At 40.1% G+C, this 25,923-nt stretch overlaps 1 protein-coding gene across 1 annotated transcript in view; it reads right to left on the bottom strand.

Annotated features, from left to right (window-relative positions):
- The window catches only part of ARHGAP15 (Rho GTPase activating protein 15), a 339,350-nt gene that overhangs the window by 167,527 nt on the left and 145,900 nt on the right, over positions 1 to 25,923 (bottom strand). The window lies entirely within an intron of this gene.

Genomic DNA, 25,923 nt, shown 5'->3' with positions numbered 1-25,923 from the left:
TCACTTTTTTTTTTTAATATATATATGTTTTCGGTGGAGCAGAGCTCCACGTATTTTACGCAGCAGGTTGAAACGACCATTTTACAGATGGGAAAACCGAGGCACAGAGCTGGGAAGTGCTTTGCCCCAGGATTATTGAGCAGAATCCAAGTGCATGGGGCCACGGAGCATGATCCAGGGGACGGTGATGCTGTGTGTTTGCAGACAAGTGAATGGGGGGTTACGTCTCCACCACGTTGTGCAAGGGGCAGGAGCTCATCCTACCCATGTTCCAAACTAGCTCAGCTCCTGACAGCTCTGAAACCAAAGAACCAAAGTTTTTACCTTTTTTTTTTCTCCCCCCCCCCCCTTCTGTTGTTAAATGTTGCTTGTGCAAAACTCGCTCTCGTCGGCACGTGGGCATTGCACACCCGGGTTTTGGTGTTTTGGGGATGCAGGTTTAGTCTGCACGTTGGGATTCTCTTTGCGGTAAGGACCGGAACCTTTTCAGGTTCCCGGGGAACGGATGAACACAGTGGACAGCAGAGATTTCTTTCTGACCAAAGCGTGAGGAAACGCAGAGCAAAGCCGTTAAGACCTGGCACAGCCTATTTATGTAAATCCATCAGCCCAAAGTGCTACTGTTTCACCGCATCTGCCCCACGTCAAGAGTTTTTACTAAAGCATAGAAGAAACACAGATCCTCACCAGCCCGGGTACTCCCCGCATCTTAAAACTGAAATACTACCAGAGAAAAGAAAAAAGTAAAAATAAACAGATAAATAAAAAAGACAAAACAGCTTAATGTTTTATTAATTGTTCTATAACCCTCCCGTTATTGAGGAAATGCCTGTAAGGAAGGTTTCCAAAGTCATCAGCATTAAGGAAAATCCCGTCAGCGCAGCTCCAGCGGAGACATCCTGTGAGAGCGCTGCAGAGAATGTGGGAATGGTCCCCCAGCGTGGGCTCGGAGGCTGCCCGGCTGCAGATGTTCATCCCATCCCATCCCGTCCCGTCCCATCCGCACCCGCCAGGAGCAGACCTCCAGCCACCCCCCAGTGTTCCCCGTGCGCATGGGAGAGTTATTTATTAGGGAAATTTTAATTCCCTTGTTAGTCCACAGCCATAAAGTTAATCACTACTCACACGCTCACCGTTCCCTTTATCAAAAAAAAAAAAAAAAAAAGTCAAAATCGACTTAAGGTGAGCAGTTGAAAGAGCTGACCTCCGGTTCTGTGCCCGGCTCACACGGCAAGGTTTGGGTTCAAAATATATTATGTTATATCACAATTTATTAATGTATACGTGCAGATACGAATTAGACTAAACACAGGCAACAATTCAATCTGATGCCTCTCTCCCAGTATAAACAAGTCATTATTAAAATTATAAAATGGAATAACATTTTCAAAGTAAGAGCAACATATATAATTAGATTTACTGTATTTCGAAGGCTTAAAAAGGACACCACGTAGTTTAGTCTTCCGTTCGGTAAATTCAGGCTTTATTAAAATCCAAGTATTCTGCACTGCATAAACATTTGCACTGTATGATATGCAAAGGAGATACTCCATCGCTAACAAGACCAAAGCAAAATGCATGTTGAAAGTTTCTTTGTCTGAATGTGTTATTTTGATAATCATATATTATCAGCGCTTTATGAGCAAATCTGTACAAACAGATCATAGAATGAAGGGAAGAGAATGCATTTAAAATATACTTTCTGTAAGATATAGTTCAAGTCCTTTTCTTTCTTTCCTCAGACTAATCTTCAGAGTAACTAGACAGTTTCAAGAAGACTGCTACTGCTCTCTACAGTTTAAATGCATCCACTCCTTAATTACACTCAGTAATTGACTTTGTTCTGCTCCATTCCAGTCATTCACAGGAAAGCAGTTCCAAAGGCTTTGGCTGGTAAATCCCATTTAATGTGCAGGTTTCCTATCCCACTTTTATATATTACCTCCTTAGGATTTCTGATAAATGGTTCTTGGAAGGGATTGCTAAACCATCTTTGCACTTTGAACAATCGAATTTTCAACACCCTTGGGAAAAGACATCAGTAAAGAATGCTAGCTTTGACTAAACCTTGTGATTGAACAATTTATGATCACAGCCCTAAATGATGTATAACTAACAACAAGCATAAATTGTTCAATATTCAGGCACGCTAACACACCGTCCCTGTACCAGGCACTGCTGGAACAAACAGAGGGACAGGAGAAAGAAATCGAAGACAGATCTAAAGCAAAAAAAAAAAAGAAAATCAAGTGCTCTAGGTAGAGCTGCCAGTCGCCATTGTGCCAGGTACTCCACTTATTTAAATATCTCCTGAAATCCCTCTCTCTTTGCCATCATTTTTGCAAAGGCTCCACTCTGGAATTAGCATTACCTTACCAGGCAGAATTACGATGCTGCCGTCAGCAATAAATACCCACAAGGAACGACAACTGACGTTAACCCTCTTGTTTGCAAAGGGTGTGCCCTTCGGGTTGCTTATAGAGGAGACAGGACACCTGGATTTTCTCTTGCTTGCTATAGTACTTTGGAAAAATCACTTCGAAAGCTGAATCCACCCACACGGTAGTTTTACAATGAACTGTAGTACAGTCCTGCTGTTAAGCATTGATCCGCGGGAAATATCGGCTCACCGCAGGTAAACGTGTGTTAAATTCAATACGCTGCTGGGCTGCCAACAAAGTGTGGGAAGGCGGGGGTGGGCAGGTGTGAAACACTTTTTATGATATGCTCCTTGTGGCTTATTAAAGATTTCTCTTGTCACCTTATAAAGCTGCAAATGGAGGGGTGAGCTTCTTTTGCATGTCACCATAATGATGTACCGAGGTTGTCTTCAACAAGATCCTATGTTATTAAACAAAAAGGTGCCTATATAGCTCCAGGAAATACGGGACACCGTATCTAATTAATACCATTGCCATTTTATAATACATAAATACCCCTTGGAACCTACCCAGGATCAGCAGTTCTTAAAAATCCTACAAATGATATATTTTTCCTGTGTTGGGCTGTGCTCTGGGATACGCCATCGTGCCATGCATGGCCTTGTCCCTCCAGGACTTCCGAACTTTTACAGATCACCTGGGTCACCTTTTAGAACATGTCTCAGAGATTCTTCCCTTTCCCGCTATACCTACACCAACGGGAAACGGGAGATAAAATACAGAAAAAGTGACAGGGGATAAGCCAAGGGGCTTCTGTCCGTAATCCTCCTACAAACTTTGGTCTGGGGACTACTGCACTGCTGTGGGGGAAAAAAAAAAAGTCTCCTTCATGGTATCCTTCTAGTGCTTTACCAATATCCAGTTCTATAGACGCATTCATTTCCTACATTTATTTTAGCTGCAGAACAGGGATGGAGGCAATTTTAGCAATCCTACTGATAGGCGCTCTATGGAGATATGGAAAAGGGCGATAAATTCACACAGCAAAACAAAAATACAAAACCGTATTATTGATTCACTCACTTCAAAGTGTACTTATGCATCTCTGGTGGCTATAACTATTATTTGCGGTGATGAACTATTTTCAGACAATGCCAAGAACAAACTTTAATACAGGAAGTGAAGAATCCTACAGGGAAGGAGAAATGCAGCAAAAAAACCCCAACCCTTCACAGCCTCTACCCTGCAGCAAAAGGGAACGGAGTGAGCAGCTCGGGAAACGTATGGCTCACGTGTAGCTCACGTATGGCCACCAAGAAACCACCACACGGTTCTTATTTCAGCCCAGGATTGAAACAAGCCATTGTTTAACTCCCTCCAAACGTGGGACATCCGGAAAAAAAATGCTGGATTATTTGGTTAAAGCTTCATATAACCTACCCCGATGGTTCAGTGTTGGATTATTGGACGCTTCTGGACCATGGAAACCCCACCAGATGCTAATCCAGTGCAGAATCCAGTGCATAAAACCTAAATTTTGATGTCCCCTGGGACTCCCACAGCTTGTGGTGAGCGCTAAGTGATTTAAACTTGGATTGACAGATACCTCTGCGTGCAGAAATTCAATAAAATGTGTTCCTCTTGTTGCACTGTGCATTGGGATTGCTGCCCTTGATATGTGTAGGGGAAAAAAAAAAAAAGGAAATGTGAGTTGCTGGAGCATTTCTAGCTCAAAAGCTAACGCTCTTCCTCCTTCCCACTGCTCCCTTCATCTCACCTTGCTTTCTCACAAGGTTGTGGTTTTTTTCTGATCTTGTTGATTATCCTGATTCCCATAATGAAGAGGAATCTAGGCTTTTCCCTCTATTTTCCTGAGGTATTTTTTGCAAGGTTGGATCTAGCCACTCAGCCCACGTTAACACCGAACACGCCACTCTCCATCTGCATGGCAGCCACCGGGGCTGGGAAAGGAAAGGTGGGAAGAGAGTCAAAAAGAAAGGAATAAATAAAAAGACAGGCAGATGACTAGGATTTTTCTCTCTCTTTCTAAATATTCATTAAAAAAAAATTAAATCATTAGAATATAATATAGCTTGAGAATAAATACATAAAACATAGATACTCATGTGTCCACACCCACAGTAGAAGTAGAATTAATTAAAGTTGGGAGACACTATGCTCCTTAGTGGTTTAATTAGCTGGATTTGAATTAAGCAGGGACAGCAATATGTAAGTTTTTAAAAACATGTCAAAAGTCTAACTGCATTTCTGGAAGTTGATCTCAAATTCTTTCTCACAGATAATCCAGTCTCTTGGCCATGTTTATGCTGAATGAGCGAGCAGCAGAAAGGATAAATAAAATATCTCTGTGCCGTACTGTAGCGAGCTGAGAGTCTGACATTCAAGAAATGCAAATAAAAGAAAACAAAAGGATCAGTATTGAGCTGCATTATATCCATACTGCATCACATACCCGATACACGATTCAGCCTATCAACCAGAGGTAGTCATGGTTATGCTGATAGTTAAAGTACTTAAAGGACTCGGAGATGTTTATGACTACTAAAGAAATTTCATTATCAAGCAGATTGTCTGTCTCATATTACAGTCTGGCTTTACCAATCTAGCAGTCCTTTGGATGTCGAGCAAAGTTAACATTGAAGTGATGGGGAAATATCAGCTTGAAAGAAAAGGTCTTCAACCAATCTTTCAAAAAAAATGATATTTGTTAAAAAATTTTGTGAGAAAGTATCTGCCTTGTGTTCCCAATGTTGCTAGATGTTAAGTAAATATATGCTGATTGCAAAAAAGTTGCTTTGGCAACTCTCTTATTAAAATGCATTTGTAACCCCCATCTGTCATGAAAGTTTTGAAAAGTTTGTTTACTTTGGATAGCCGCCTTATCCAGGGTTACCCCAGCATACAATGATAGCAGTCTTCAGAAGTTGTGTGAGGAACAAGCCACTGGGGATCCATTTTTGTTTTAATTGGCACGCACAAACACTTTTCTGGTCTGTCAAAAAGATCAAGCTAATATGCATGGCGGGTGTTATATTCTCAGCTTTTGGGAGTAGTAAAGCTCCCTTTATTTAAGTAATTTAAATGATAGACTGCAAAAACTTTGCAAGTCAGAAAAATGTTTTATACTTTCTTTGGGAATATTTGTTTTAAGCAACAGAAAATGTTCTACATATCTAAAGATGTTGAACCTTATGTTATAATTACCCTGTTTCTTCTGACTCTGTAAAAATTACTGTGAAAACCAAGCCTTGCAAAGAGGCAACAAACAGATCCTGTGTTTTCACAACTTCTGCAATATTAGCAATTGTAAGACCTGTCGCTGCCAGATGTTTATGAGATACGTCTTCAGTTGTGTTGCCTCATGCAATCGTGATGCCTTGCACATCCATTCTCTGGAAAACTTCATGGGATCATTGTGTCAAAGAAACCTTCTCATATAAAATAAGTTGCTTTTTGGTGAAATTGGCCTAGTATTTGGGGTATACATGTCAATGGCTCTGAAGCTGATTCAACAGCCTGAACTCTGGGCTCAACCTTCCAACAAAGAACAAATTTTTAAATGAAACTGTATTGTACCAGGGATGAACAAATCATTTTTTTTTCCCTGGCGGTCCTGAGTCCTGCAGCATAACTTGGTAATAAAATAATGAACTCTGGGACTATTAAGAAGAAGAAAAGTCTTTGAGCCTAATGTTTCCCTTCTGCTGTGCAATGAACTCATACTATATGCACCAGTTTCTATTGAATAACATTAATATTAGCAAGGAGAGAATCAGGTCTTCTCTCTGTATTATAAGGCAAATCTTTTCCTTTCCTTCCTGGCTGTGAGGAGTCCCTGTTGCAGAAGAACTGATTTATATCACTTGTAAGACAGACACTGAACACATAGGAGGTCACGATTAAAGCTGATTAGGCCCTAAGAGAGCAAAACTTCTCCTTGGATTAGAAGAGGAGCTCAGGCTGGAGAGTCCACAGAGCACTCCTGGAGGGGGAAAGACCCAGTGCTCTGCCCAGGGGTACTGGGGCGCTTTCACTGATTTCAAGGAACAGCGTGTCATGTCTCCCTTTTTCACCCACCAGTCCAGGTCTATATTTCTTGCTGTCCTTGGAGATGTGTGAAAAGAAAGCACATGTTGTTTGAGTGAAGGGGAAGGTGAGGAAGAGCGAGTACTTTCTGCTAAACATCCAAGGAACGTACTGGGAGGAAGTATTTCCCGTTGATGTGCTACACTGTCATTATGGCCCATGTGAGACACAGCTGGACTGCTTGGTTTGGCATCTGAAAAGCAGGAGTTTCCTTCAGAAGGCGATGAGCAAAAAGGAAAACGTGAGACAGGCAGCAGATGACCATCCTGGATGTCAGACGCCTGCGCAAAGCCTCCCATGTCCGCCCTGCCCATGCCACCCTCTGGCCCAGCCCCGTGGCTCATCTGCCCTGGCTGCAGGAGCAGGACGGGTGGACTTCTGCCCACCAGTAAGCCAAAGTCAGGGGAGATGGAAGTCACCAGACTTGGGAAGCGAGAAAGAAGTATCCCCAAATCCATCCCAAAGCAGGGAAGCAAAAGATAATAAAGACACAACTCAGTCGTGTCTGTGCATAGCGGGAAGTAGGGGAATAGACAATTGCACATTTTGCCCACAGATGAAGAACTAAAGGCAGTGTATGAATACCTACTGCAAGCCACTTTTCTCCTTGGGGTAATATTTTACTGTTATTGCCTTTGCAAGCTGAAGCCATATATTACACAGCCACACACAGAGATATTGGCAATGGTTTCGTAGAGAAGTCCCGTCTTTCTTAGTTTTACCAGCTGGACAATACCTAGTGATGAATGGTCCTCCTGTCCAATTTTATATGCATGTTATAACGCTTTATGATATATGTGAGTGAGACTCAACATGATAAGTCCTTGTAACAAACAAAAATATCAAAGGGAGAATGAATGCTCTACTTTCAGTACAAGCAAAGATATATATTTTAAATATATATGTGCTATGTGTAAAGATTTCATTTTGTTGACTCTTATTTTAGCCAGAAATTTATTCATCAGTAGCAGAGCATTTTACGGCTACATTATTTGCAGGCAGAAGCTGGTACTGGCTTTTAGTATTTCATTTACTGACACATGTCTCCTATTAATAAGTGCTGAGATTGCACAATAAGGAAAAAGAGATGTTGCTATAAGTACCTTTATACTTATTGTAACGTATTTGGCCATGATTGTAAGTGTTTATAAAACATTCAAGAATCGTTCCTTGTCTACTTACACTAATGAGAACACCTGTTAACTTTAGAGCTGCACAGACTTATTTGCATTGAATTCAGGTTTTTGCATACTGTACATCACTTTTTGAAACAATTAGATGTTTACAGAGAAATATAGCTAAAAGAAGAACAGCAGCTTGAATGCCCTCCAGCCCAAGTCAATGCTAATCCTGGTTTGAGTGAAAAGCAGAAATCTGCTGAATTATAATACTGACACAAATTCAGTTAGCAGTGAACAAAGGTGTACCTGCAAATCCTCTGATAGCAGATGTTACTTGTGGGGATTGATACCTGCTGTTGAATAAAGCATCTCTTGGAGATGAAACAGCACTACTGAATGGGATTTTTCATTGTTATATTTACCATTTTCTTTTCGTGCGGATATTTTCTTTCTTTTTTTTTTTTTTTAGAGACTCTGAACCTCTCTGTGTACTGAGCATGTAGAACACGCGGTCATTTTCCAAAATAGCTGTTTACATTATTTTATTAACTTGCCAAAAGCCAACACGACACCACAAGAATCCTCCTACTGCTAGAGATCCAAACCACCATCTCTGCAGTAGTGGGTTTTGTGGCCTGGGGCAAGGAGGCAGGAGGTCCCTTTCTGTAAAAACAGGTCTACTGAACGGTAAGTGCAATATCCTGCTGCTACACGACCATGCCAGCTATTGTTTAATAACAATGTAAAACATCAAAGTTGGTCCATGATCCGAACAGATAGTCTGCCAGCTGTGTCAAGTTCCTAAGTGTTGCAGGCAGGAAAAATACAACGGTTATCATCTTTCCTCGCATGCAGGGCGCAAACAATGCCTAACATCGTTGGTTTGCCTCCTTCCGTCTTTATTTGTAGGTAAATATTAGGAAAAGCTAAACAGGACGAAAGATGTTTTGAATAAGGTCATTATATCCATTTAAGAAAACAAACACTTCCAACTACAGCAACTGAAAAGATTTCCATTTAAAAAAAATATTTAGTGTTTTACTGAAAATGATGCTGTTGAGATTTGGGACAAAGATGAATACATTTTGTCACCCAGCTGAACTCTCATTTCTAAGGAGTCACAATTCTTGGTAGAAAACTTTCACGGGTGATAACATACATACAATTATTAACTAAGTACTGAAGAATATGGATATTTCAAATACAGTTCCTAAAAGGCTAGCAGACTTTGAACCTTTCTTACACAGCTGTGGGTTTTTTTTTTTTCATTTCGAGGTAAAGTTATTTTATATAATAAGCAGCATCACGGTACGCATAGTATGGAGACGGCATTTCATTCAATGAATATCTTCTAATTTTTGAAGTTAGAAATTCTTGTAATCTGAAAAAACTGGAGCTTTGTATATCTCCAAATTCTCATGGTCGTTTCAAACCAGTTTTCAAGTGTTGGAGGATGCTGGGAGTTTTCTTTAGACATTCTGCAACTGCACTGGCAGCACTGGAAATGCACTGGCCTTTAAATTTACCAGCTGTTCTACATAGCAGCGTAGTAATGACAGAAGGTTACTCCAAATGTTGTTTAAAAACATCACGCAAGCAAAATATCAAATTATCTTTTCACAATAGGTGTCTGAGGAAAGGAGAATATAGCCCAGAACTCAGTGAATTTTTTACACTAACTGAATTTGGTCAGCTAGTGGTAATTGGGTGAAAAACTACTGCAATATTTGACTACGTAGCTCACAAACAAGACAACCTACTTTGATCGATTCTGTAATGTATTGGTTTTTAAGAAATACAGTGAAATTAGAAGAAAATACAAGAAACGCATACCTCCTCTCTAGGTCTTTGAGTTTCTGGTATGCACTGGGATATACCAAACATTTAAAGCAAATATGTTATTTTGAAAATGCGTACAGTTTTGACAAACATCTGATTTTTTTAATAACATAGGCTTTTCTCATGTGTTAGAACATGATGTACACTTTGACATCTGTCAGTCAAGCTTCTGGCTATCGCACTGGACAATCTGGAGGGATGCGTCACAATGTGATGTGGCATGCAGAAAAATTGAAAAACTCCATTTTTCCAAAATAAAAATCACATCTTCCAGTTTTAAATAGAGAGGATGATTGCAAAATATTTGGCCATCAAGACTGTAAAGATTGAGGTTGGATAATCAATAACGTTTGTGGTTGAATTACCCACTGATAACAAGTAATTTCCTGCTATTCGTGAGGGGAATTGGGAAGTGGTTTTGGGGAATTTGGCAGACTCTGTCTCTCTTTTCTAAATATGCTGTGTCTGAAAGCCTGATATTCTCTTCTATTGCAAGCTTTGGGATGATGCAGTATAGCCAAATGCAGGTTTGGGGTGACAGCTCTTACCGGAACTTAGGGATCTAAATATAAGGAAGCTAAAAATACGCAAAATGATCAGGCACGGGAAAGGCTGGGTATTTGGGTTTTGAGTCCTCCATGCCATAATCGCAAGACCGTATTCATCTGGAGCCCTGCAACACCGTGATTGTTGCCCCACTTCTTGTCACTAATAAATGTACAGTACACATGACAGGGAAATAAATAGTGTTTTGAAATGCATTACGGCCTCCTTGTCCAAAGATGTCACCATTGCATATTAATTCAAGCACCGTGGACGCGCCAGGGGACTCGTGCTTATCCAGCAACACAAACTGCAGATACAGAAGGGATGTTACCAGGACATCTCCCCACAGCCCCCCAACCCACACCTTCCCTGCCCTTCCCACCGTGTTGGTAGAGATACTGGGTACGTTGTCACTCTCATTGAACGCAATGGCACGGGACAACTCAAAAGCGACATCCAATCAGTAACATATGCTTTAAACTGTAAGGCAAAATGGAAAGTCTTAAGGAAATGGAATTTCAGACTTCCTGAAAGTGTCATATTACCGTGTATTCCAATCCCACCCATGACCTAATCCTTGCGCCCGTTCTCCTGCCACTGAAATAATTAAGAACGTTATCAGGTTCTCGAGTCTAACAAAGGAAACCGAGAAGTTACTTCCCAGTGATTTGAGGCACTTACTCATTAGACCAGGGCTGGAAGAGCTGACTCTCCCTCTATTACTCGTGTCTACGAGCAGAGACATGTAAGTGAGTTTGAACTATAAACAGAACCAATTACATTAACATTTCCCAACACTTTCAAGAATAAGACTAGAAGCTTTTGTTTGTTTTGCAAAACCGTGATCCGCTATGCTAATAAGTCTAAAATTTGATTAAAAGAAAAACATTCAAAGCAGAACCTGGCAGTAGAGCTTCTTATGTGCTTTGCTTTCATCTGCTGGAACACGGTAGCCCTGATTCAGCAAGGTACTTCATGAAGCAACACCCAACTTTCAGAATGCGAGCACTTGCGCCGTTTTCAGTCACAAGACTGAAACGAGCAAATCAGCCAGAGCAAAAAATAGCAGAAAAGTTATATTTATGCACAGAGTGACTATTTCAGGGAACAAAAGATATGTTAGTGACAGTCGGTAAGAGCTGCATGTAAATTAACAGCAGAACCACAAGCAACAAAGTTAGCTATCGCTCATAAGCCTACCAGCAAAAGAAAGCTATGCCTTCCAGCCCAACTGAGAGAAACCAATACCTTTTCAAGGAATTAAGGGGGGAAAAAACAAAAACGACAACAAAAACCCCACCACCTATCGGTTCCTTCACTATTAGAAGCAAACCCAAACGAATAACCTTACCTACCTACTTGAAGAACACAGTATCAGAAAGGAAATATGATTTTTTTTTTAATTATTTTTTTTTTTTTTTAGCTTTGGCGATACTAGTCAAAACACAGACTGATCAGCTTGAAAAAATGAGAGAAAAATAATAACTATGTGAGAAATTATACCTAGTTTTCAACTAAACCCTGGGTCTTCATTGCCAGCAATCCCCATAACTCACTCCTTTCCTTCTGAGAACAGACGAACTGATTCTTTATCACAGCCAAGCTCATAATGTCTAAGATTAACTGGGAGTCACTCACTTCGAAGATGACCTTACAAAGAATTAAGCCATAAATTAGATACTGCCAGAACTTGAGAATTAAAAGAAAAAAAAAAATGCTGCGAGTTTTTAGGTGTTTAGAAATTCAATTATACCATTTCATCTCTTCTTGAAATGCAAACACACATAGGGTGAAACGCTGTGGTGTAAGGCGCAGAAATACACCATATCTAAATGAACTGGTGAGAAATACTAAAAAAGGTGAATAATTTATCAAAACTCTCACTTAACAAAGAAAGAGCCCTGATAACCACATTATTCGGGAAAGCTGCTTTTACCGAAGGAGGGAACAGGATCTCAGTTTCACGCTTAACTCTGAATGATAACTCATTCCCATTTTTCGCTGCTTTTCCTCGATGACAGGTCATTCACCTCACTACTGTCATGCGTTACAAAAATTAGCAACCAAGAAAACGAATCTAGATCAGTTCCTATGTTTGAACTTGCTCATTTGCCCATACGCTCTGTTTCCTGCTAGAAACCCGTTTGCTGCGGCACAGGACCAACCTCACAGCCGACATGGAGCAAGCGAGAGGGAGAACCTTGCGAATTTTCCCAATGTATCAGACTTACAGAAACACCTGTGCTAAATAACTTTGTGCTGAGCTACTGTGAAAAGCTGCGGTGTTAAATAGCAATCACAGTTTCTGATTTTTCACTGAGCTGGTTACTCTTCTGCTAGAGTCCTCCGAGCTGTCGCACAGAGCGTGAATGGTACCCGTTTTCATCTTATTGCCTTTCTCTTTATTTACATTGCTGTAGTCATGCATTTCTTTATTTATCTGGAAGTATCATTATATCAATACAATGGGAGTTGAGCGGTGCCTGATAAAGTTGAGAAAAAAAGAATCTGTTTATAAATGCCTTTCATTTCTGAATTGAAACCATTCATTCACCGACTACTGTAAGAAGATGAGAGGGGTTGAGGAAAATCTTCTAAGCCATTTGATTTGATACAGGTTTAAAAGTGTTGTTTCTCTTCTTTAAAAAGATCCCAAATACCGTATGTAAGGGCAAACGTACTGTAAAATTAAATAAACTTAGAGATTCGCTGCAGATCCATCCCTTATTAAGGACTGTAGCACTTATGTGAGAAAAAGCTCTGATTTCCATTTTACAAGGAAACAATGCCCTTAAATCTACGCAAGCACTTAAAAAAAGATGCATTTGCATGTATACGGAGCTCATTATAGGCTTTAAGTGTGTTAATGATTAGACGGAAAACTTGTTCAAACAAATTATTGACTCTGCTAGTGAGGATCAGAGAGACAGCAAAGCTACTGCGAGCAGGTAGGGAAAGTTGCAATTAGGTTTATCTAAGGATTATCTCACTTTGCCCTTCCCAGAGCGGTAAATAGCAGCAGCCCCAGGTCTCGGAGCAAATATCAAATACCTGCACATACCTTCAGAACTTGGCGGGGGGAGAAGCAGGTAAAAGCAAGCTCTGCCACTCACGGCAACATCACCGCCATCAAAAACCATTCACTTCTTATATTTTTAACCCCTTTTCACGTGCGTCCTACCTACGCAAACCATTCTGCAGTTCTTTAAGCAGTGGCGCTGCAGGAAAAGTCCAGGAAAGTGGGAATAGAGCTGCTGCTAATAGTGATTCATCTTCGGCGACGTCTGCATCAGTAGGAGCGGAGGCTGGAGATATGTTTAGATGCTCCACTCAAGCTAGAGTGAACCTAAACCAGCATAGGAGAGTCAAACCTTTTGAAACTGGGGCGGGGGGGGAAATAGAAAGTCGTTGAAAATTTACTGCTCTCTGTTTTAATCTAAATTTTAAGCAATCCCTGATTTGCACCAGACTCCCGGCAGGAGAGCACACGCAGCTCATGGTATTTAAATGAAGCTCCCACAACATTTTGTGGCAACACGGTACTTTATGGCAGCGAGTGCAAAACACAGCAGCAGCACCACTGTAAACTTTGAAACATTTCGAAGAATATCAAGCACCAACTGCGCTGCCAATACAGTTTTAAGTACAACGTAGCGAGCTAAAATTATGCAAGCAACCGTTTCTCACACGAGCAGTCCCAAAGATTTCAGACAAGGGCGATATCTGCGATGAAGACTTGCAGAAGAGGACGCTCGAAAAGTAGAAAATAAAAAAAAAAAAAAGCAAAAAAAGTCCTTTCCAGTGCAAAGGAGGTAGCAACACCCGGACTCGTGTTTAGGTAGGTTTGCCTGCGCTCTCGCGATCCTCATTTCCTACCTACGTGAAGCGTGTTTCGAATCTATAATTCATATAAAGTGAGAATTTTCAGTGTTTTTTCTTTCACTAAAAAGCCTATTGTGAGTGGCCCCAGGACAAGTCCCCCAGCCAGGTAATTTAAACGGCAGAGAAGATAGGCAGATACGTTATTTTCAACATGGTCCCAAGGTGGTTTTCAATTAAGAAAAACAATTGACTGATGTTTCTCTGTTTGCTGCCAGGAAGCTCTATGTAGTATTTCTAGAGCTTTTTCTCCACTCTACCCAACATGTGGGCTCAGTGTCAAGCTGTGAGTTTGTAAATCTTTTTCAGCACTTATCAGAGCTCAACATGAATTATGGTATTGCCAAATCTGCTTTATGCAGCTTTTTTTTTTTTTTTTTTTTACACTAGAAGAAAATGTACGATTTTATGGTCAAAAAGAAACATCTACGTACTCGCAATGGGAAAACGCAGTCAGTTGTGATCGAACCCCAGAAAAAGTATTTCTCCCTAATCCCGCGTCTTTACCGTCTTCAAACTTTGGAAACTTCTGAGACGTCGAGCTTTACGCGGTGCACATGGCTTCTCTCTGTACTTTTATTAACTTTATTAGCTAAGATTTTATTAACTAAGACTTTATTAACTGAGATTTTATTAACTTGATCCACGTTTGAAAAAATCACTGCTGCGTTTGTGGATGATTCGCCTTAAAATGTGTGTCAATCTTTAGCAAAATACCTTCTCTTTTGTCGAGGAATAGTTAGCGGGGAACATAAATCAGCCCTTTTGTTGAGGGCTAATAAACTTTGTGCGTGTGCCTGTGTGTGTGCGTGTGTGACTTAATACCATTATAATAATATTATATGGCAGGCAAAAATATAATGAAAATGATAATTTGCCAAAAAGATTTAAAAAACACTGAGGTGTTACCTATCAAAAGTTCTCCTTCTGTCTATGATACAGCACAGATTGCAATCGTGACAGTAAATCTGGTGCTATTGTTAATGCCATGGCACTTTGGTTTTTGGCTTGCTTCAGTCCAATCTGTGACATGCTTGTGAATATCTTTCTTCTGTTCTGTCTGTATGGCATATGGATTTCTGGGATACAACGTCAGACCTATCCACATAACAAGTGTTCAGAGCACCTTATCATTTTAAAAAGCCAATTACTCAAAAAGACAAATGTGAAATGTTTCACATTTAATGATGAGCAAATCTGCAAAACAAATGCAATTTTGCTTCATTTGAAAAAGTTTAGTTTAACTGTAAATATTGCAATGGAGTCCCTAGCAATACACACCACGGGTAGGGACAGGCTCATTTTATGCATATTGTACATCATCACTGTCACTTAAATCTGCAAGATTTTCCATGCTAAGTTGTTTTAAATAAATAGAAAGAAATGAGATACAAAAGACTGAAATATATGCTTCTGAATAGACTGTAAAAATGTCACTGCTAACACTGAGCATTGGACACTTAAAAAAAAAATATTTTGAAAGTCTCACCCAAAAAAACGAAAACTGCATATGTCTACAGAGGTAAAGGTCAGTAATGAAACAATTAACAGCAAAAATACCAATCCATTTTTTAGAAATATTTGTCAATATATAAAGAATGTTTTGTACTGCACATAAGTGCTCAATTAATCCTGGATTAGCGGCCGTATGTCATATTCCCAGACTGAAATGATGTCAGCTGAAGAACTTAAAACACACACAGGTCCAAAGCAAGATTTTGTAAGGACTTCAGGACTGCGGAAATTGCTACTTTCTGGGGCAGTACCGACAGAGCTCAGGATTCAACGAGATCCTTAAGGATATGCATAATATATATGCTGTACTACTGAGGTCAAAATACACTACAGGGGATTTTTATTTTTTTTTAAAGATAGGCTATAGGTATATATTTATGCCTACACGTCTGCAAAATGTAGGGGCACACGTACACCAGCCACTGCTATGAACGATATAATGATTGTCAGTTATCTAAATCGTAGGTGCTGAGTACCAGAGAAGAAATTAAAATGGTTATTGTTAATGTGGGAACACATTGGGCTAAAAGGCTGGGGGAACGGCGATATTAGTGGGAGTCCTTGCCTGAGCAAGGCAAATGGATTTATGGACAATATTTAAAAATATATGGGAAAGACACAAACAGATTTTAATATTGAAGATTTTTGTGACTAATTTGATTTTTAAAACCCTCTCACTAAACTGAGAACATTGGTAACAAAATACTACAGAACACGGGAAACTGAACGCAGCTGGCACTGGTAATTTTAGAAGAATCTAATCTTGATATTTATAACATCATGTAGCAAGCGGAACAGTTTTACCAGGCTGGGAATGTTGAAATACAAAAAAGTTCACCTTTCAGCTATTGTGCTTTAGCTCTACAGCACTAGAAAAAAAATCAGAAATCAGCTGTTGTAAGGCAAATATTATGAAAGTACATTATGATATAGAGCCACTGAGATACCTTTTTTAAACAGCCTGTATATGTGTTTTATATTTTATATTAAATTTTTGTAATCCAGCTGAGGGATTTAACATACAGAGCTGAAAAATCAGTTCATAAATTATATTTAGAAAGGCAGAAAATATGCTGAGCTATACCATTAGATAAGAACCATTTTTTAAATACATTTTATTTTTAATTTCCAAGCACTTTCAATTTAGGGTTTGATGTTTTTACCTGTAGAATGCCAGTTTTAATGAACTAATAACTAATGCATAAAAAAGAGGGCATTTTGCCCTTAATCCTGGAAACAGCTGTAATAATAATTCCCCGAATATTTTTTGCTATTGCTGTACCATAATAAGCGTAAGTGTGCATATAAACCTGTAAGAGAATGCAATTTACCTCACAATTTCATTATGGTATTTAATTTTTATAATTTTGGATTTTAAGGGTAAAATAAACATTCATAAAACATAATCGACCAAATCATTTTGTAAATTAAGCCATATCATGTATTTAACCCTACGTGATTTACATCAGAGGTTGATTTTTAACAGTATCTTTAATGTTCAGGAGTACCAAAGATAGAGGAATATATGATTTTAAAATGTAGAACTTTAATAAATGTGGAGATTTGAATTCGCAGGGGACTGTGCAGACATTTAGCCTGCTTTTATAGTACGTGTTGTTGTTTTTTTGCTTCTCCCTTGCACACCCACTCACCAACTTCAGCGCCGCGCTGCAGATTTGAATGAAGTGAAAAGCTCAATGGGCAATTGTCAAAATACTTTCATTTCTCCCACTTTTCGCACCAGAACCAAATAAAGGCAGGAGAGTCTCCCGCTTTTCACAGACACCCAGAAATCGGCGGCATCCACCTGGAGCTACTGAGGAGCACAGCTGAATCTCCTGGATCACATCGCCCTTTTATTTATTTATTTATTTTTTTTAATTCCACAAATACACCTTGGAAGCAAGCACGTTCCTCTCCAGTTTGGGAATCTGATGTCAAAATTGCCCAGCACCTAGGCTCGTGCAAAAATCTGTTTACGCACTTTCTCCTCTCTCTCTCTCTCCTACTATTACAAAAAGGAAATGTCAGTAATAATCAAGCGAGGGTGCTGAATTAAAATCTGAAATTGCTAACAAACCGATCTGTACAAAAAGTGTCAGTGTTAAGATTTCCAGACTGGGGGCTGTGCGACAGAACGAGGAGCTCAGACAGAAGAAACCAGCTCTCCACTCCAGTACTTTCACCCCGTTAATCTCGCATGTGCTTTGCCACGGATTTCTTGCTATTTTATTTTTAACCTCTGCTACCTTGTGGGAAGTGGGCTATTCCGAGGGTGCTCGCAGGCAAAGCTCTGCTTTTACAGATGGATGTAAAGCACTGTTAAATGAGAGCTTTAAGAAGGACTTTTTCAATTTACTTTGAGCTTAAGCTGAAGTGGTTTAATCACAGCTTGTACACATCTTCTTAAAAATTGTTCTGGGTTTGAGGGAGGGGGGGAGAAATAATAACCATGTCGGAAATCATCGCGACAGATGCCGGTTCCCATGAACCCATTTACACTTTTAACATCACTAATGAAAACCTATCCGGGCAATACCTGTGTCGGGGAGGTGTCAGGTGGTCATTTGGCAAGACAGAATAGGAAGGAATCAGATCAGCATTTTGAAAATGGCTCACTTTCCCTTTTTTTTTTGTGTGTGTGTAGCGGGTGGGGTTTTTTTTGGTGTGGTTTTTTCTTTCTTCTTTTTTTTTTTCTTTTCTTTTTTTTTTTTTTTTTTTTTTTTTTTTTTGCACCTGTTATTCTAAAATTTCTTTCAGTTACATTTCAAAACACTACAGTTGGGATCTCCTTGCCAACCTGAGATGGCATAAGCCTGGGTAACAGAACAAAATGTGAGAAGGTCCTTCTGTCTTTAACGCCTGTTCACCAATGAATCAGCCTCCAATTAATCTGTTTCTTCAGTAGGAGTTTAATAAAAGTCAAGCACACACATGTTCAGTCTTGTTTAGTATTAAAGCTGTGTTAACATTATCTGCCTAGCCAGGTCAAAAATCTTATATAATTAAATGCCAGAAACCATTTCAGAATTTTAAGGGTTTTACAATTTTCTGTAAGTAATTGATTATGCAAGGCAGGGTAGTTTAAATTTAAAACAGGATAGTGATGAGTGTGATGTCACTTTTCATTACATATTTCAGAAAAGTTTGTTTCATGGCCAAACTACATATAAAACCTAACTTATTAGATTTGCTATTTTGCATTTTTATGAACCAGGAAGAAAAAAAAATAAAAAAATAAAAAAAATTTAAAATATCAGCAACTCAGATTTCCTTTCCGCATGGTGAAATACAAACTGAGTAGGTTGTGCACATCCCGAATTTCCACACCGTCAGTCAGGCGACCCGCTATAATCGCAGAGTAGGTTTTGCCCTACTCAGCTGTGCCTGAAATTTGGCTTGGAAAAGCAAGGTATTACAATACCAGCATTATACTCTGTTACTCCCTGGGGGAAGTGAGGTGGGAGTGGAACCCGTCGGGCCATACAGAGAGTTAAATACCCAGGTCTTGGGTCAGAACGATACCTACAGCTCAGCGTAGGCAATCGGCAGGCTTTGCTTGGAAATACGTGAGGAAAATCTGATCTACAAATAGATACAAGCTCGCTCTCTTCTGTTGATTAAAATTCAGCTTTTCCCCATTCAAATGTGGCTACGATTTCCGATTGACAAAAAAAAAAAAAAAAAAGGTTGAGACAGAAACAAAAACAGGGAAAAATAATAAAGATATTAATCACAAAGACGTGGATCCCATCTAAAACTTTGTCCATAAAATCTGCTCTTCACGTTGCAGTTAACAGCACTGTAGACACCATTTCCAAAGAAAGTTAAGAGCAATTTAATTCCTGCTGCCACCAAATGTTCAGCAGAAGATGTGTTTTCAGGCACCGTGCTGCATCCTCTGTCCCCTCCCGGGCACCCTCTGCTCCCGAGAGGAGAGAAGTGGTCCTAGCTTTTCTCCTTCTCCATCGCCCTGTGAAAGCCTCCCTTTTTCTCCCTTCCCTTCCTATGGCTGAAAACTAGATGTACTGCAGTCCCCTCCATCCGCAACTCTTCTCCACCCTCCAAAGACAAATTAAGCCGCGGCACATTCTAATGACAACGCAATAGATAAAGTACACAACCCTGTATAACAACACGGAACCCCAATGTCTAGGTTTCTCAACCTAGTAATGACACCCAAAGGAGGAATTAGAAGTCGTAAGAATAAAAATCCAAAGAAGGTCCCAGATCAAGACGCCGTCATTGCCAGGTACAAGGACAAAGAGAAAGAGGAAAAGTCGAGGATATACGTTTAAACGCAAGAATAGCTCGTAACACTAAAGTTAAGCACCTTCAAAAGTTTTAAAGCGTAGTAAAAGTACAGAAAAAGAGAGAGTAAAAAAAGAATCTGAGGGACTTGAGAGAAGGGGAAACCAAAAAAAAAAAAAAAGCCATTAAAAATAGAGCTACAGAAAACTAAGGATGCTTATAGCAACAGAGGACAGCCAGCTTTGCATAAACAAAGACAATTTTGGAAGTGGCACAGTAAAAATAGGTCAGTAATACATATAAGTAGAAATTAATATGATGGAAATGATTTAACAAGCCAATATACTGTACTCCATACAGTGCCATGATCATTAAGCTGGTGAATGGGTGCTAATGCGGCAGAAGCAAAGCAATGTATAAAAAGTCAAATCAATACGGCAAGAGCAGAGCAGCATGTGAGCAGAAATAAAGGACAATTGAAAACAACAGCGCCTTTACTATAGTGACCCTATAAAATAAAGCTGATCAATAGACAGGTAACGGAACAAGCAGCGTAGGCACTGCAGACTAAAATACAGGCAGGTATCATTTTGATGAAAATATATAACTCAGCTCATTCTGCCAATAGGGTCGGACTGGCTGAGAAACGCACAGGACGGAAAAACAGAGCCTTGCACCAATAAAGCAAACAATAACACAAAAATGTCAGATAAGCATAAAGACAAAGGGAAGCAGCCCTACGATCTCTTTCAGCCTGGCAAGCTTACGCTCAGCAACTTTAAAATATACAAGTTTCTGTTACTTTTTATTAAAAACATGATTAGACTAATAATTTTCAGTTCCCATGACATGGACATCTGGTAGCCGTGGCTAACAGAAAAAAGGCAGATGTCAAAGAACTTTAATTATGACCTCAAATGACTCTTAATATTCTGTTATTTGGTTTGTACAAACAGAAAATGAAGTACAGCAGTTTTGAGACGTGAGCGAAAGAGACTATCGGACATGCTGGTTTTATACGAGGCTTTATTCCTGTGTACACCTAAACCCAGTCCTTCTGGACTTATACTGGCTGCTGGTAAAACCTATCCTTTGAAATTTCCAGATTAAAAGCATATCGTAATTTTTCCTGTTCTTACATTTTCCTGTACTCATTCAGTTGCGTGCAATAAACCATTTTCCCGTTTGTTTTTAAAGTAAATTACATTTAAAACGAAACGTTTGTAAATAAACCACTTGTTTTTCCAGAGATCTTTAAAAACTAAAATAACCATCACAACAAAAATACATGCATTGGCTGTTGCGTCTGCTGTCTGCTTGACACGAGGACATCTGGAGATCTGGGCAGTGCATTTGCTGTGGTGGTATGTGAACTTTACTTTAGGATTAGAACAAAAATGGCAGCCTCATAAATGTCTGCACCATCCTTCAGAGAATAGCAGGCGACCTCCCGGGCTACAGTAATGAAAAGTTGCGGTTACAAAGCACATTTTGAGGAGAGGGAAAGCAACTCTGTCTCTTTTGGACTGCAACTCTGATTTTCAGGGTGAGCACGTTATTTTTTTTTTTTTTTTTTTTTTCCTTATTCAAGGCTGTGTTAAAAATTTAGCTCATCTTTTGCACGTCGATACAGGCACGAGTATAACTATTACCCACCTACACGGGGGGAATGGAGGCAGAGGTGTAAGGCTGCGGCGTGATGCCACGTGGTGGCACGGCCAAGTCACCAGGGAGAGCCGGGGGTGTCACCACCCCTCAGGGAGCTGCGTGTCTCACCCCTTCGATGGCGAAAATTCAAACAAATTCCTATCACGAACGTTACCAACACGACGTAATTCCTCAATTCGAGGGACCCCGGGTGCCGGAGGGGTGAGCAGTTCCTCCGCAGAGCCGCGATGCTCAGCGCGGTCCCCGTCATCGCCCGGTGGCAGAGGGGTTAGCCCTGAATTAAATGAGTTGACCCATCCGCAGTCAGCGGCGGGGGAAGATGGAGATATAAATAAAGCACGTGGTGCCTTGCGGGCCTGAGCGCTGACGGCGGGTCTTTGCACCGACTCTTCCCGGGTCTCCGTGAGCAGCCACCGCTGCCTAAATTATCTCCTGACAAGTCCCCGTCACCGGCGTTAAAAAGATATATACGTTAAGGATTGTGCCTCCACCGCAGGAAGCTGCAGGGCGGCATCATGGCATCAACGCTTCTCCGCAGTCCTACCGAACACGGGTATCACATGGGTACGAATCAACAAGGGTAACATATTTCACTACAGTTAATTATCCCGATTTATCCCAAGAAACTAGGTTTTAGGCTGTAATCTGTGAGGAAATCTGCTGTTCTAGTCCTAAATCCTCCCCTCAGCCTGGTGATTATCAACTACATTTTTGTACAGGAGGGAATTAATGCCACATACTGCCTAAGCAGCTTTGAAGTCAAAAAGGCCCAGACCTGTAATAACTTTTGTGCCGCGTTATTGATTGAGGGGGGAAGCGAGGTGCCTGCGGTCGCCGGCGTATCCGGAGGGTTTCCGTGCCCTCCTTCCCTCCGCGAACCCCACCATTACCCCTCGGCAGGGGACCCCAGGTACCTGCCGACGCGGGCTGCGCCTTGGACCAGAGGTAACAAGCTGGAATTACAATGCAACCTGATTTCCCCATCCAGCAACAATCAATACAGCTTTAGAATTTGATAACAAGGAGCCTTTTCAGAAAATAATCGTGTTTGCGGTGAAAGGGCTGAGCACAAAACAGAGGTAATTTTTTTTCCTGAGAGTGCCTCTGCGACGATTCCAGCAACATTTACATTTAATTTGATTATTAAACACAGTAATTCAGGTTTTCCTTATATGCATGTGAGCGCACGCACGCGCACGTTTTGCACAGTGCCGGTCGGAAAACCCAAACAAGGGTTTTGTTGGAAGTCATAAAGGAAAGTGGGCAGAGGGAGGGGAAAAAATGGAGTGGAGGGGAAAAAGGGGAAAAAGAAAGGGGGGGAAAAAAGGGGAAGGGGGAAGTGAAAAAAGATGGAAAAAGGCAGGAGGAGAAGGGGGGAAAGTAAAGAAAAAAGGGCAGGAAAAAGGGGCAGGAAAAAGGAGAAGGAAAAGAGGAAGGAAAAAATTAAAGATAAAGAGGAGAGAAAAGAGGAAAGGAAAAATAAAAGAAAAAAGTAAAGATAAAAAGGGGAGAAAAAAGGGAAAGAAAAAAGGGAGAGGAGAAAAGGGAGAGGAGAAAAGGGAGAGGAGAAAAGGGAGAGGAGAAAAGGGAGAGGAGAAAAGGGAGAGGAGAAAAGGGAGAGGAGAAAAGGGAGAGGAGAAAAGGGAGAGGAGAAAAGGGAGAGGAGAAAAGGGAAAGAAAAAAGGGAAAGAAAAAAGGGAAAGAAAAAAGGGAAAGAAAAAAGGGAAAGAAAAAAGGGAAAGAAAAAAAGGGAAAGAAAAAAAGGGAAAGAAAAAAGGGAAAGAAAAAAGGGAAAGAAAAAAGGGAAAGAAAAAAGGGAAAGAAAAAAAGGGAAAGAAAAAAGGGAAAGAAAAAAAGGGAAAGAAAAAAGGGAAAGAAAAAAAAGGAAAGAAAAAAAGGGAAAGAAAAGAAGGGAAAGAAAAAAGGAAATTTTAAAAAAACCAAACACACAAAAAAAAACAAAACAGGAAAAAAAATGGGGGGGGAAAGGGAAAAAAAAAAATCCTATCCGGAGCCATGCATTTATTCAAAAGCATTTCAATCTGCGTGCACATCTTCATCACTTCAGTGATAATTAAATCTGGGAATCACAGGTGATGTCCTCGCACAGTCTCTTTGCCGGGCTCCCACCGGGCCAATGAAGCGGGGCTCCCTGTGAGGCCTGTTAGCACAGATCAGGTGGTAATGTGGAGGGACAGATGAGCTTTAGCTGACAGATGGCAGGATGACCTGGAAAACCTGCCCCCTTTTCTGGGATCAGGCAGCAGCTGACAGGTATTATTTCATAAAATAACGTCTAAAAGGAATCGCCAGGGTCTTCGCATTAATCTGAGGCTGCAACCAGCCATGTAACGTTTATGTCAGAACAAATCTGTCTCTATGCAGGAGAAGGAAAGTGGTTTTTGATGAAGTTGTTCATAAATTTTAATATAATATGCCTGATGGTGTCAGATATAGTCTCATATCTCTTTTATATTTAAAAGCTCTAGTGAAACATAGAAATATTCAATCTCCAACAAGCTACTTTTAAATAACTAAAAAGTTAACCAAGGATACCTTACCGCTTTTCCCCATTTTCAGCAAAGAATTTGCATGTGTAATCTCCATGTTTTTAAATGAAAACATCTCAATTGCATGAAATCCTTTTTGTAATTGGTACTAAACAAAGGCACCACTAAAGCTTCCGCAAAGTTGTTTTATAAAAACAAATGAATAACTGACGCGGGGAAATACAGAAGCAGCCTTACATGAAGCTGCTTATCAGCAACGACTTAATTAAAAAACACCTTAAAAATCAATATCTTTTTTTTCCCTCCTCTCTTTAAAAACTTGAGCTATGTCTGCTTTGAGGAGTGAAGCATTGCATTAAAACGCCCTCTCCAGACACATGACATTTGAAAGTTTAGGCACGGATGAATATTTGGGGAATTCAAACACCTGGATCGGGTCTGGGCTTGCCAGCCCTCCCAGTCTTTCCTGCAAACTAGAGAGAAAGCAAGGTCGTGCTTCCCACCTCGCTCCTTCCTCGGTACGGCACCCGCTAGTTCAGCTACACCCTGATAAATTCAAGACTCGGTAATCAGCATTAATATGCAAGCAAGTATCAATCCAAAACCTGCTAATGAAAATGATTACACTGTTATATTCATCTGAATCTTATATGAGCTACTGAGGGGCATATACCAGCAATATGCATGTCTCACTGTCTTTGCAGTGCCACCTTAAAGACCCCTTGTTCACTTTTTTCTCTTTTATCGTCTTTTAGTTGTGGAGAATCACCTGCTTAAATATCTCTAAGGGTACCAGTAAAAAAGAAAAACAACATACATAACAGATGCGCGAGTGAACCTTGGGATGAATGTATTATGGATACAGAACCATCATCACACACCTCATAATCACTTTTTCACCTGCCCATCTGGTGCAGACCTGTGGCTTGTTAGTAATGCACTCGGATACAGTAAAATGTGCTTATCTAAAAAGAACAATTAAGCAGAAGCTCGAACGGTGCAGTTAGCGTGATTTGCGAAGAAAAACGCGATGGAGGAAAACAACCGCGGCGTCTTGCTTTTTTGGAAAGGTACACGCCGCGCTTCTACGTTTGAAAAAGTAAGAGGAAGACGGCAAGTCTTTTACTGAAGTTTAAAAAAAAAAAAGGCATTGTGGTTTTGTTAAACAGTCCTAGAACGTCATCCTTTCAGCATAGTATCTTCCATTTGTTCGCCAAGCAAGCACAGAAAAGACAAAGGCAATATGAGCTTCGCCTTCAATACACTGGAAATAGGTCTAAATTCTGACCTAGAGAAATCAACTTTAGGCTCAAGAGGTTGATTCAACACCTTAGACTCCCCATCAAGATTGCAGTAATGGTTTCACAATATTGACACTTTTCCAATGGAAAACGGGTTATTGTTTCAGTGTGATCAAAAGAGGAAGACTTTTAATCACTGGTAAAACGGACTTAAAATCAGAGAAAGAAAGGTAGAAAAATTATCACAGCATTGCCACTTTATGAAATTTGCTTTCCCTTTAGTTTATCTTGGTAGTTTTCCAATGTGAATCCCCTTCCAGCTACTAAATCTACTGAATTTCTTGGATTGTCGGTTACTATGGATGTCTGAACAAGGAAAATCTCATTTACCTTTCAGGCACTGGACATATGACAATACACGGGGTATCAGAAGACACCTGCTTTCCCTGAGACACGCTGTGAATTAAAGCTACAATTTCCATTGATACTCAGGACAGTTACTCATCTGCGTCTACTACAGTTCAAGAAGAGATTTCCCAACACTATTTATCTTCGTGTACCTGACCTAAAATCAAAACCAAATAATCACAGATTCTGTGGTAGCTCTTGTGTGATAGTCCTTGAACGTACTTAACTGCATCAGGCACAAATGTTGCTCCTCTATATGCAAAAATTCAGAAGATTGTGTTTCCTTTCACTGTATTTGGTCCTATCAGTTGCAAAGAGGAAAAAGTAACTGGATAGCTGTTTATTACTGATTTTTTTGCTAAGTGTTATCTCACATAATTTTCTCAGGCTAGAATTAAAATACAATTTTACGGGAAAAAAAAAAATTTGCATTAATTTATAATCTTTGATATACAAA

The sequence above is a fragment of the Larus michahellis genome, chromosome 7 (genome assembly GCF_964199755.1).
Source record: "Larus michahellis chromosome 7, bLarMic1.1, whole genome shotgun sequence".
Taxonomy (NCBI): domain Eukaryota; kingdom Metazoa; phylum Chordata; class Aves; order Charadriiformes; family Laridae; genus Larus; species Larus michahellis.
This window is presented reverse-complemented; position numbering and strand designations above follow the sequence as displayed.